This window comes from Penaeus monodon, chromosome 39, assembly GCF_015228065.2.
Source record: "Penaeus monodon isolate SGIC_2016 chromosome 39, NSTDA_Pmon_1, whole genome shotgun sequence".
NCBI classification, from domain to species: domain Eukaryota; kingdom Metazoa; phylum Arthropoda; class Malacostraca; order Decapoda; family Penaeidae; genus Penaeus; species Penaeus monodon.
The window spans coordinates 30,884,555-30,897,159 of NC_051424.1; positions in this window are offsets into that span (position 1 = coordinate 30,884,555).

Consider the following 12,605-nt stretch of genomic DNA (forward strand, 5'->3'; position numbering starts at 1 on the left):
GGAAGAGAAGGAAGAGAGAGAGAGAGAGGGGGAGGAGGAGGGAGGGGAGAAGGGGAGAGGAGAGGGGAAAAGAGAGGGAGGGGGAGAGGAGAAGAGAAGAGAAGAGGAGAAGAGAGAAGAGAAGAGAGAGAGGGGGAGGGGGGGAAACGAGAGAGAGAGAGAGGGAGGGAAGGGAGAGAAGAGAGAGAGAGAGAGAGAGAGAGGGGATGAGGAGAGAAAGAGGGAGAGAGAGAGGGAGAGAGGGAGGGAGAGGGGGAAGAAGGAGAGAGAGAGGAGAGAGAAAAGGAGAGAGAGAGAGGGGGGAGAGAGGGGGAGAAGCTAAAAAGAAGACAGATAGCTAGATAGATAGAATGACAGACAGAGACAAGGAAACAGAAAGGGAGGGAGAGAGAGAGGGAGAGAGAGAGAGAGGAGAAGGGGGAAAGAGAGAGACGAGAAAGGGGGAAGAGAGAGAGAGAGAGAGAGAGAGAGAGAGAGAGAGAGAGAGAGAGGGAGAGAGAAGCTAGATAGATAGACAGATAGCTAGATAGATAAAATGACAGACAGAGACAAGGAAACAGAAAGAGAGAAAGAGAAAGACAGAGAACAAAAAGGAAAAAAAAAAACAAAAAAAAAGACTAGGAAAAAAGTTTTAAAAAAGCAAAGAAAAAAAAAGAAAAAAAAACAATGCATCTGTGTCCAGTCCATCCTTAAGTTATTTACCTTCGAGAGACGAGGTTTTTAAATCTTTTTAGGTATTTTAACGGGGCGTTTTTTTTCTCCCAAAGGCCCCGGCGAAAAAAAAAAGAAATTTTCGGCGCAAAACTTTATGTGACCCGGGGGTGTGTTTTTGGTGTGTGTTGTGTGTGTGTGCGTGTGTGGTGTTGTGTTTGGGGGTGTGTGGTTTTGGGGGGGGGGGTGGGGGGGTTTTTGGGTGTGTGTGTGTGCTGTTGTGTTTGTGGTTGTGTGTGTTTTGGTTTTTTGTGTCAGGGGCGATCGTTTTGTATCTCCGGGTTGGGGTTTCTTTTGTTGGGTTTTTAGCGTATTATGCATGGTAGTATGTGCATAATTCAAATAGTTGCAAACACACACACACACACACACACACCCAACACACACCCCCACCCCCCACACACACACACACACACACACACACACACACACACACACACACACTCACATTTAAGCTTTTATTCATAACAATATACGTTTATTTTGCTTAACTGAAATAAAATATGTCCTGATTACTTTTTAGTCTTGATATATTTACCGTTTTTCAATTTGTGTTCACGGATGCTATATATATATATATAATATATATATTTTTTTTTTAATTTATATATAAAATTTGTGTGTGTGTGTGTGTTGTGGTGTGTGGTGTGTGTGGTGTGTGTGTGTGTGTGTGTGGTGTGGTGGTGGTGTGTTTTTTTTGGGGGGGGGGTGGTGTGTGTGTGTGTTGTGTGTGTGTGTGTTTTGGGGGGGTGTGTGTGTAGAAGATAGATAGATAGAAGATAGTAAGATAGATATAGATAGAGAAATTTGATAGTATAGTATATACAGAAGAGAGATGGTGGTGGATGGTGGAGGTGGATGGATGGGTGGAGGAGGATGGGGGTGGATGGATGGAGAGGAGGTGGGGGATGGAGGATGGGGATGGGTGGAGGAGGATGGAGGATGGAGGATGGGGGTGGGTGGATGATGGAGATGGTGGATGGATGGATGGCTAGATAGATAGATAGAAGGATGGGTGGATGGATGGATGAATGGATAGATAGTTAGACATATAGATAGATAGTTAGATAGATAGATAGAAGGATGGATGGATAGATAGATTTTTTTTGCTTTCAACAAAAAATGTTTACATAATGCTACTCATTATTACGGATATGCTAACTAATCTTGATTATTTTATTTTGTTCAGTAAAAAAAAACCTACTTATATTCATAATAAAATAGATGATAACCTGTTATTTGTCTGTAGAATATTTCTTCAGTACAAATCGAGCCTTTGTTTATTTATTATAATATCATTACATTATCATCTTTATATTATATTATTTTATATCTTTTTTATCATTTTTAAATTTTTATTATTATTATTATTAATTATTATTATTATTATTATATTTTTATTATATTATTATTATTATTATTATATTATTTTTATTATTTTATTATTATTTTATTATTATTATTATTATTTTTTTATTTTTGTTTTTTTATTAATACTATTATTATTATTATTATTTCCCCCATCATCATCATTATCATTATAATTATTTTCTATTCATTTTTTTTTTTTTTTACTGTATCCAAGAGTTTTAACAGTAAGAAGTACAAACTAAATAAAAGAAGGTATAGAAGGATAGATGAATAAGTAAATGATAACGAAATAAACATATTTTACGCGAATCGAATCTTTAAGAAATCGAAATTTTACGCTATATTGTAAGAAAAATTAAAATTATGCTCTGGTTTGTAACTGAATTTTTAAAAGTATTTTTTAAAATCATTTATCTATTTTTATAATTTTACTTAATTTTCAGCTATTTCTTTTATCATTTATCCATTTTTATCTTTCTACTTTATTTTCAACTCTATTTTTATTATTATTATTATTTTTTTATCTTTTATCTTCCTGTATTTCTATGTCTTTGATTACTTAAATGACTCGGTTGCATCCTTTGGTTAGCGTTAAAGATTTTAATTGCAATGAATCAATTGCTGTCGAGTTATCTAATTGCACAAAACTACATGAGGGAGAGGGAGAGGGAGAAGGAGAGGGATAGGGAAGGAAACGAGAGAGAGAGAGGGAGTGATATGTGTGAGTGTGTGTACATATATACATACTACAATTATAATTTTAAAAAATTTTAATTTATTATTAATAACAAAAAATATGAAAAATAATAATAATATAAATATTATATAATATATAAAATAATATATAATATAATATATAATAAATAATATATACACACAAAAAATATGAAAAAATATATATATTATATATATATATATAATTATATATATATATATATATATATATATATGCATATATGTATACAGACAGACAGACAGACAGACAGACAGAGAGAAGGAGAGAAAGAGAGGGAGACAGATAGATAGATAGATAGATAGATAGTTAGATAGATAGAGAGAGTGAGAAGGAGAGAAAGACAGACAGATAGATACATAGATAGATAGACAGAGAAAGAGAGAAATAGAGAGAGACAGATAGATAGATAGATAGATAGAGAGAGAGAGGAGAGAAAGAGAAGGAGACAGATAGATAGATAGATAGATAGTTAGAGAGAGAGAGAGAGAGAGAGAGAGAGAGAGAGAGAAAGAGAGAGAGAGAGAGAGAGAGAATAGGAAGAGAGGGAGACAGATAGATAGATAGAGAGAGAGAGAAGGAGAGAGAGAGAAAGAGAGAAAGAGAGGGAGAAAGATAGAAGATAGATAGAGAAGGAGAGAAAGAGAGGAGACAGATAGACAGATAGATAGAGAGAAGAGAGGAGAGAAAGAGAGGGAGACAGATAGATAGATAGAGGAGGAGAGAGAAGCAGATGATAGAGAGAGAGAGAGAGGAGAGAAAGAGAGGGAGACAGACAGATGATAGAGAGAAAGAGAGGAGAGAAAGAGAGGGAGACAGATAGATAGATAGAGAGAGTGAGAGAGAGAGAGAGACTTTTCTTTTATCATTTCTCTTCCGTTTTATCGTCTCTGCCAACGTTCCATCTCCTCTTTCATATCAAATCCTTGTTTTCTACCACTTCTAATCCCCTCCTTTCTTCCTCCTCCTTCTCTCCCCTCTCTACAACTCCCCCCTTCCCCTTTACATCCCCTGATTTAACTCTCCCCCTCCCTCTCCCCTCACTGCCACTAAACCACCCACTTCCCTCCCCCTACCTTCCCTTCCCTAGATGTCTCCCCTCTGTTCTCCTCCAGGTTCCCTCCTTCCCCCATTTTTCTTAAGAATCCCCCTGCGCCTCTTCTCTCTCCCCTCTCCGCCTTTCCCCTCCTCCTTTCTCCCCTCCCTCCTCTCCTTCTGACACTTTCGTTGTCCTGCACTTCCCTCCCCTCTCGATCTCACGCTTCCCTCCTTCCCCCCTCCCCTCCCACCTTCCCCTCTCCTCCCTCCCAGTCTCCCCCCTTCCCCTTTCCCTCCCCTACCCCCTCCCTCCCTCACTCCAAGCTTCCCAAATCACCCCTCAATCCCCTTCCTCTCCCTCCCCTCCCTCTCCTCCTTCCCCTCAACCCTCCCCCTTCCCTCACCCCCATTCTTTGCCTTACGTCATCTCCCGGAGGCATCGCAAGGCACCTGCCAGTGACCCCCAGCAAGGCTAGCTGGTATGGTGGGGGTTGAGGGGGGGGGGGTTGAGGGTGGGGGATAAGGGGTCATTGCTGCCATGGGGGGTTGGGGGAAGGGAGAGAGGGGGACTGTCGCTGCCACGGGGGGGTTGGGGTGAGGGGAGGGGAGGGGTCGATCTCTCTCTCTCTCTCTCTCTCTCACTTTATCCCTCCCCCTCCCCCTCCCGCCCCCCGTTTCTTTCTCTCTTCTTCCCGCTGGGGAATGCGGAAGGCCAAAGGGGGGGTGGGGGGGAGAGCGAAATGAAGGAGAGGAGGAAAGGAGTGGAGAGAAGAGAAGAAAAGAGAGAAGTGAAGAGAGGAGAGGAGAGGAGAACAGGAGAGGAGAGAAGAGATGAGAAGAGAGGAGAAGAGAACGAAGCAAAGAGAAGAATGAGATAAAGTGAAAATCCGAAAGTGAAAGAGAGAGAAAGAGCGAGTGAGAGATAAATAGATAGAGAGAGAGAGAGGAGAAAATTAAAGCAGGAGAAAGGTAAAAACACAGACACTGAGAAAAGGACATGCAAAAGAAACAGACGATAAAGTAAACGGAAAAGAAAGAGGAACCGAGAAAATTAGAAAGAAAACGAAAATAATGAAAAAAAAAAAACGATAAAAAAAACATTGAAATTAATAATAATATCGAAAATAATGATTATGGCAGCAACAAAATAAATTTTCCAGAACCAGAATTCTGTTTTTTTTTCGGCACTAGTAAAATTTCTGCTTGCCGGACGTTCGAAAATTCGGAAAATTTCAATAATCCGGCATCGATAAAATGCCGGATTTTCGAAATTCAAATCAAGTTCGTGATAATAATGAACTAAATCATTAATTCTAATGTTAATGTTAGTCTTGCTATTCGGAATGACAATGATGATGGTTGTTGAAGATGATGATTACTTTTGATAATAATAATAATAAAACAACAAAAACAACAATAATTATGATAACAACAACAATAATAATGATAAACGGTATTACTTAGACACTATCAATATATAAGAATATTAGGGAAAATTAATACACACTCTTTCGAATTTAAGCGAACTTTAACACTGCAAACAAACAAACAATCAGTTCTTGTTATCAAATGGTTATCTGATTATTTCCAAACGCGTTTTTAGATCGAGAAAAAGTTATCTTCATCATAAGGTTCTCATTTTTGTTGTTGTTGTTGTTGTTGTTTTATTTTTTTTATCATTATTATTATTATTTTTTAATATTATTATTATCAACTATCATCATCTCATCTTCATTTTTTTCTTTACACTTTTCCCATATCATTATAGTTTTTTTATCATTCTACATTATTAATTATATCATTCCCATTAAACTATTTGCCCAATCATATTATTTTATATATCATATTTTACTATTATGACATTTATTACCCCTAGTAATTACTACTATGTGTACCTTTATCATTCACACACAGACATGTACACACCCCTGTATACATTTTTCTGAACGCACACACACACACACACCACACACACACACACACACACACACAAAACCCCAACACCACACACACACCTCAGTATATAAAGCAACTAGCCGTTCATTCTGGGACAAAGCTGTATATTTATTACACAATTAAACCCTTTTACCCCAATAATATTCCTCTCATACACAAATTAAGGATCTTCCTGTATCTTTTAAGTCCATAGACCACCGTTTATTAGTGTAGTCCATCTTGAAGACTTGAAATACACAGGGGCTTGGCGTTCTATCGGTTTTATTTCAATATACGTATTATATATATTATATATAATATTTTTATATATATATTATATATTATATATATATATATATATATATTCATACACATATGCGTACAGACATATGTGCTCATATACGTATTTATATACTTACATACGTCCGTAGATACATACGTACATGCATACATACATACATACATGAATAAGTACACGCACACGCACGCATACACACACACACACACACACCATAATTACCAATGCTCTCTCATGTAAAAAAAAATCTTTCGAAAAGAGAGAGAGAGAGAGAGAGGTGGGAAGGGAGGATAGAGAGGGAGGAGAGGAGAGGGGGGAGGAGGAGGAAAAGGGGAAAAGGGGGGGAGGAGAGAGGGGAAAGGAGGGGGGAAGGGGGAGGGGGGGGAGGGGAGAGGGAAAGGGGGAAAGAGAAAAGGGGGGAAAGAGGGAAGGAAGGGGGGGAAGGGGGGGGGAGGAGAGGGGAGGAGAGGGGGAGAGGGAAGAGGAGAGAGGAGGGAGAGGAGGGGGGGAGAAGGGGAGAGAGAGGGGGAGAGGGGGAGAAGAGGGGGGGGGGGGAAAGACGAAAAGGAAAAGGGGGGGAAGGGAGGAGAGGGGAAGAGAGAGAGGAGGGGGAGAGGAAAGGGGGAGAGGAAAAAAAGGAGGGGGAAGAGGAGAGAGAGAAGGAGAGAGAGAGAGAGAAGAGAGCGGGAGAGAGGGGAGAGAGAGAGAGAGAAAAGGAAAAAATTTACGAAAACCAAAAAAAACTCCGTTTCCCTTTTACACCTTGCAATGTACAGCAAAGTCTTCCACTAAACACTAAACGAAATAAAGAGACAACGTGCGGGAAATGAGGTGTGTGAGGAAGCTAGCAGCGTGAGGGAATCCCCAATACTGCCCCTCCCCTCCCCTCTCTCTCCCCTCCTTGGTAACCCCCCTCCCCTCCCCTCCTTGGTAACCCCCCACCCCCACCTTCCCCTCTGCTTTGGTAGTCTCTCTCTCTCCCTTCCTACGTAGCCCCTCCCCCCCCTTCCTTAGTAAACTTCCCCCTCCCCTTTTATGCCCCCCCCTCCTTTGGGACTTTGCCTTCCATGGTTTTCCGTCTCCCCTTCTCTCCTCTCTTCCTCTCTTTCTTTCCCTCTTCCCTTTCTTGCCTCTTCTCCTCTCCTTCTGTTTTCTTCCCTTCTCTCCCTTTCTCTCACCGTCTCTTTTCTTTCCCTTTCTCTCCTTCCCCTTCCTTCCTCTCCCTCTTCTCTTCCTCCCTTTTCTTTCGCCTTTATTTCCCTTTCCTCTTCCTCTCTTTTCCTCCTTTTTCTTTCCCCTTTATCTTCCTTTTCGTCTCTCCTCTCCTTCCCTTTCTTTCTCCTTTCTTTGTGGTGTATTTCTCTTGACAAACATCGTATTCATATTAGCCAATAATAGTAGTAATAATAATAGTGATAATGATGTTGATGGTAATTAAAATAATTATGATAACAAGAACAACAAAACATCAATGATAATGATAATGATGCTACTACTACTGCTACTTGTTATTATCATTATTACCATTATCATTAGTGGTGATGGTGATGATGGTGATGATGATGATGATGATGGTGATGGTGATGTGAGGTGGATGATGGGAAAGTGATGGTGATGATGATGGTGATGATGATGATGATGATGATGATGATGATGGTGATGATGATGGTGATGATGATGACGATGGTAATTACAATAATCACAACCAAGCCAAATTTAATAACCCAGCACCATTAACTATACAACTATAGCCCTTCTATACATGCTAAAGGCAACGCCAATTTGTGCTAAAGTGTGGGCCAATTTTCGCTCAAGAATTGTTCTGTGCTAATTCTCGCTCAAGAACAGTTCTGTGCTAAAGTTTGGGCCAATTCTCGCTCAAGAACAGTTCAGTGCTATAGTTTTGGAACGATGCTTGCTCAAGAACAGTTCAGTGCTAAAATGTGGAACAATTCTCGCTCAAGCGTGGAACAATTTTCGCTTAAGAATTGTTGTGTGCTAAAATCTTGACTTCCGGCTGCGAAATAAATGTCTTAACCTTGTTTGCGTGCTTACGTCTTGTATGCTGGCAAAACTTCAGTGCCATTGTTGTTGTTGATTTTGTTTCGAGTGTTATTCTGTTGTTACCATCCGTGTGTTGTTGTTGTTGTTGTTGATTTTGTTTCGAGTGTTATTCTGTTGTTACCATCCGTGTGTTGTTGTTGGTTGTAGAATCGTGTTTGTGTATTGTGATTGTTATTGTTGTTATTGTCTTTGTTATTGTTCGTGTGTTGTTATTGTTGTTAGTATCTTTGTTATTGTTCGTGTGTTGTTATTGTTGTTGGTTGTAGGAACTTTTGTTTAATGTGATTGTTATTGTTGTTATTGTCTTTGTTATTGCTCGTGTGTTATTGTTGTTGGTTGCAGAAACTTTTTTGTATATTGTGATTGTTATTGTTATTATCAATTGTGTTTGTTATTGTTTTTGAGTTATTGTTATTGCTGGTGATTTTCTTGTTTGTATAGTACTGAATGTAATCGTTATTATTGTTATTGGTTGTGTTTGTTCTTGTTTTTGTGTTGCTGTAAGTGATTGTTCTTGTGTGTGTGTCACTTTTTATGATAGTTACTGATTGCATTTGCTGTTGATTGTGTTTGTCGTTGATTCTTGTTTGTTTTAGCAATACTGTCTATCACCATTGCTTCTTTGTTTTGTTTTTTGTTTGAATATACCTTTGTCAGTGTTACAATTTGAATATATTATTATTATTATTAATGTATTTTTAGTATTATTATCATTATCATTATTACTATTACAATTTTCATTGTTATTATCACTATTAATAATGCTATTATTATCATCATCACTATTATTATAATCATCATTACCATTATCATTATCATATTATTATAATCATCATTATCATCATTATTACTACTACTAGTACTACTACTATTGTAATCATTATCATTATTATCATTATCATCATACCATCACCATCACTTCACTATCATTATCTCATCATCACTATTCTCATCACCATTACGCTGGGTTTTTAAAATTACTTTTTGAGACTATGATAATCGTGTATAAAAAAAAAAAAAAAAAAAAAAAAAAAAAAAAAAAAAAAAAGGGAAACGGTTGTACATAGAAAAAGGGGAGGAGGGGGGGGGGTATTGCAAAAATGATATCTGACAGTTCATTAACTAACTTCGAAAATTATATGCATTGACAGAGACAATTACGTGAGTATTCATGGTTGTAACTATAATACTAAAATACTATAATACTATAATTCATTCTCGAAATATAACTCATCAAATATATTATATGCACATAACACATATAATAATGATATAATAATATAATAATGATATAATAATATAATACTAATAATAATAATAATAATAATAACGAATAACAACAATACTAAAAAACAACAACAACAAAGACGATGATAAAAAAATAACAATAATAACAACTACTTCTAATTTGAATTAACCCCCCCCCCCCAATGAATCTCTGTGCAACATTGTCTTGCAAAAGATGCCCCAGATACCAAGGGATTTGCAACAGGTACCAGGAAGTGCATTGTTACCACATTAACCACACAATCCCACGGCTTGGTGATGGTGATTTTACAAGCAAAATCTGGCAGGGTTGAGTGACTAGGGTTGGGGGGGGGCAGGGTAAAGGGGAGGGGAGGGGGGATGGGTATGGGGAGATGGGGGGGAGGGGGGGATGGTGGATGGGTATGGGGAGATGAGGGAAGGGGGGGAAAGGGGGTAGGGTGGATGGCTATGGGGAGATGGGGAGGGGGCGAAGGGGGAGGGGGGAAGGGGGGTAGGGTATGGGGGGAGGGAGGAGGGTAGATGGGTATAGAAGGGAAGGGGTAGGGCAGAGGGGTATGGGGGAGGGGGGATAAGGGTATGGGTAGAAGAGGGGAGAGGGGAGAGGGTTGATGGAGGGGGTGACGATGGTTAAGGGGGGAGGGGGGTGTAATGAAGCTTAGGGGTGCTGGGCAGGAGGGGAAGGGAGGGGGAGGGGGAGGGGGAGGAGGAAGGGGAAGAGAAGGGGTAAATACGAAGTGGATATAACGGAGAAAAAAAAAGAGAAAGAAGAGGGTGGATTGAGGGAGGAGAGAGGGGGGGGGGTAGGGGAGGAGAAAAGACCACGAAATGACCGAGAGAAGTAAATAAATAAATAAATAAATAAAAAAAAATAAATAAATAAAAGAAAATATTAATAAAATAAAAATTAAATTAAATAAATTAATAAACGCATCTTTCTCGAGCGCTTCTCCAACCTCACAAACGGTACACATTAAACGAACACATTTAACGAAAGCAAACGGCTCCCCCCCTCCCCCACTCCTCCCCCTCCCACCCTACGCAACATATGAGTGCCCGTAACCCCCCCTACCTACCCCCCCCCCCCAAGTGCCACGCTGCGGGTACCAAGGTCTGCCACGAACCAACGGGCCAGGGGGGGGAGGGGAGGGGCATAGAGAGAGAGGAGGATAGGGCGCATGCGGTAGGATAGGGAGAGGGGGGGAAGGGCATGGAGAGGGGGGGGGAGGGAGGGAGGCGTGGTGGGTAGGATGGGCAAGGGAGGGGTAAGGGAGGGGGAGGGGGGGAGGGGGCATAGAGACGAGGGGTGGCACTCGAACTTCAGGAAATACCAAGGGCGGGTTTCCATTAGTATTTTCCCTGGTCGTTATGTCATTGACGAGACCAACTCCTCTCATCAGCACCCTGTTCCTTATGCCTCGTTATTGAGAGAATGAAAAACTAGAAGTAAAAATCAGAATTAAAAATCTTTGAGAAGTTCAGTTTTCGATTTGGGTTTTGAGAATCGATTCATTAAAAAAAAAATTGACTTAGAGAAAAAAGGAAAAATTTGAGCGGGGAAGTGTCAGGGAGAGAGAATAGAGTAGAGTGATTCTGCGCCACCCTGTACTCACGTTGGCACCGGGCCGAGGATGGGCGTCAGTGCCAAGCCCGTGCCAAGCTGTTGTGGACGAAAATCTATCGCTCATCAACAAACATGGTTTCCATTTTTACATATTACTTTCGCTCTTATCCGTCTCCAACCTCGCCACCATTATCCCCCCCAACACCGCACAATTTACCAACCATTTTAACAAAACTCTCCCTCTGTCACAGAGCAATCTCACGCTAGCGAACACTCAAATCTCAATCAAACGGAGTAAGCAAACGAAGGAAGCCTTAAAGCAAAAGGGTGAAACAATCTGAGACATTTTAATCAATCCGCCGCGTTCGTTTCTTAGTACTACGAGGGTATAATTTTTAGCGAGCAATCAGTCCCTTCACATGTAGCGTAATTGTGCTAAATTTAGCGGTGACGAAACTAGCGGTCTATCATTATGGATGTTATTTTCACTCGGCGCTGCATTTTCACATCTGAGACTTTACAAACTACGCATGGCTGTGTGTCCACGTGATATTAATTAGTGAATTCATAAGTACAATTATGAATTTTGGGTCAGTTACAGTATTTGAGTTGTTATAACTATTATTATTTATTTATTTCTAAACGTCATGTTACGTTGAAAAAAATAATAAAAAAATATGAGGTGGTCATTACGGAGAATAATAACTGACTATCAAATGATAATTATTTTATACACGTATCCCTTCTGTGAATAAGAGATCGCTCATTATCTTTGTAAATTATCATCACTATTTTGTTACCAAGTCAACATACACACATTAGCAGTGTTGCTGTCATTATCATTTGATTTCTTAATAAATTTGTCAAAAGAAGATGGGGGAAGTAGATGAACTAGCTGGATGGATGGATAGATAGATAGATAGATAGACAGACAGATAGATAGATAGATATATAAACAGACAGACATATAGATAGGTAGATAGAGAGACAGACAGACAGATATATAGAGAGAGAGAGAGAGAGAGAGAGAGAGAGAGAGAGAGAGAGAGAGAGAGAGAGAGAGAGAGAGAGAGAGAGAGAGAGAAAGAGAGAAAGAGAGAAAGAGAGAAAAAGAGAGAAAAAGAGAAAGAGAGAAAAAGAGAAAGAGAGAAAGAGAGAAAGAGAGAGACAGAGAGAAGGCAAGAAAAAAATAGAGAAATAGAGAAAACAGACGAATACAGACAGACCAGCATAACAAATAGATAAAGAAAAAAGAAAAAGGCACACAGAGTGAAAGAAGAGACGAGGATTTAAATTAGATATTCACGACCAGCGCACATTTTTGGATTTTTGTGAATAATAATGATAATTAACATTACATTACTAATTTCCACATCAATTTACTTCAATTTCTTTATGGTAATTAAGATCATCCCTCAACTAATTAGTAAAGATAATATTAAAGCTTATATTAATATCTACTGACCACTCGATCCGAAAAAAAATCGTGGTTTTCATGAGTGTAAACAAAAACCAGAAAGTATCTAAATAATGTCAACAAAAGCGAGGAAAATGTAAGTTTAAAAAGAAAAAGATACGGCATTCCTTCATCTGTTATGGTCATCATTGCTGCACATGTGTTTTGT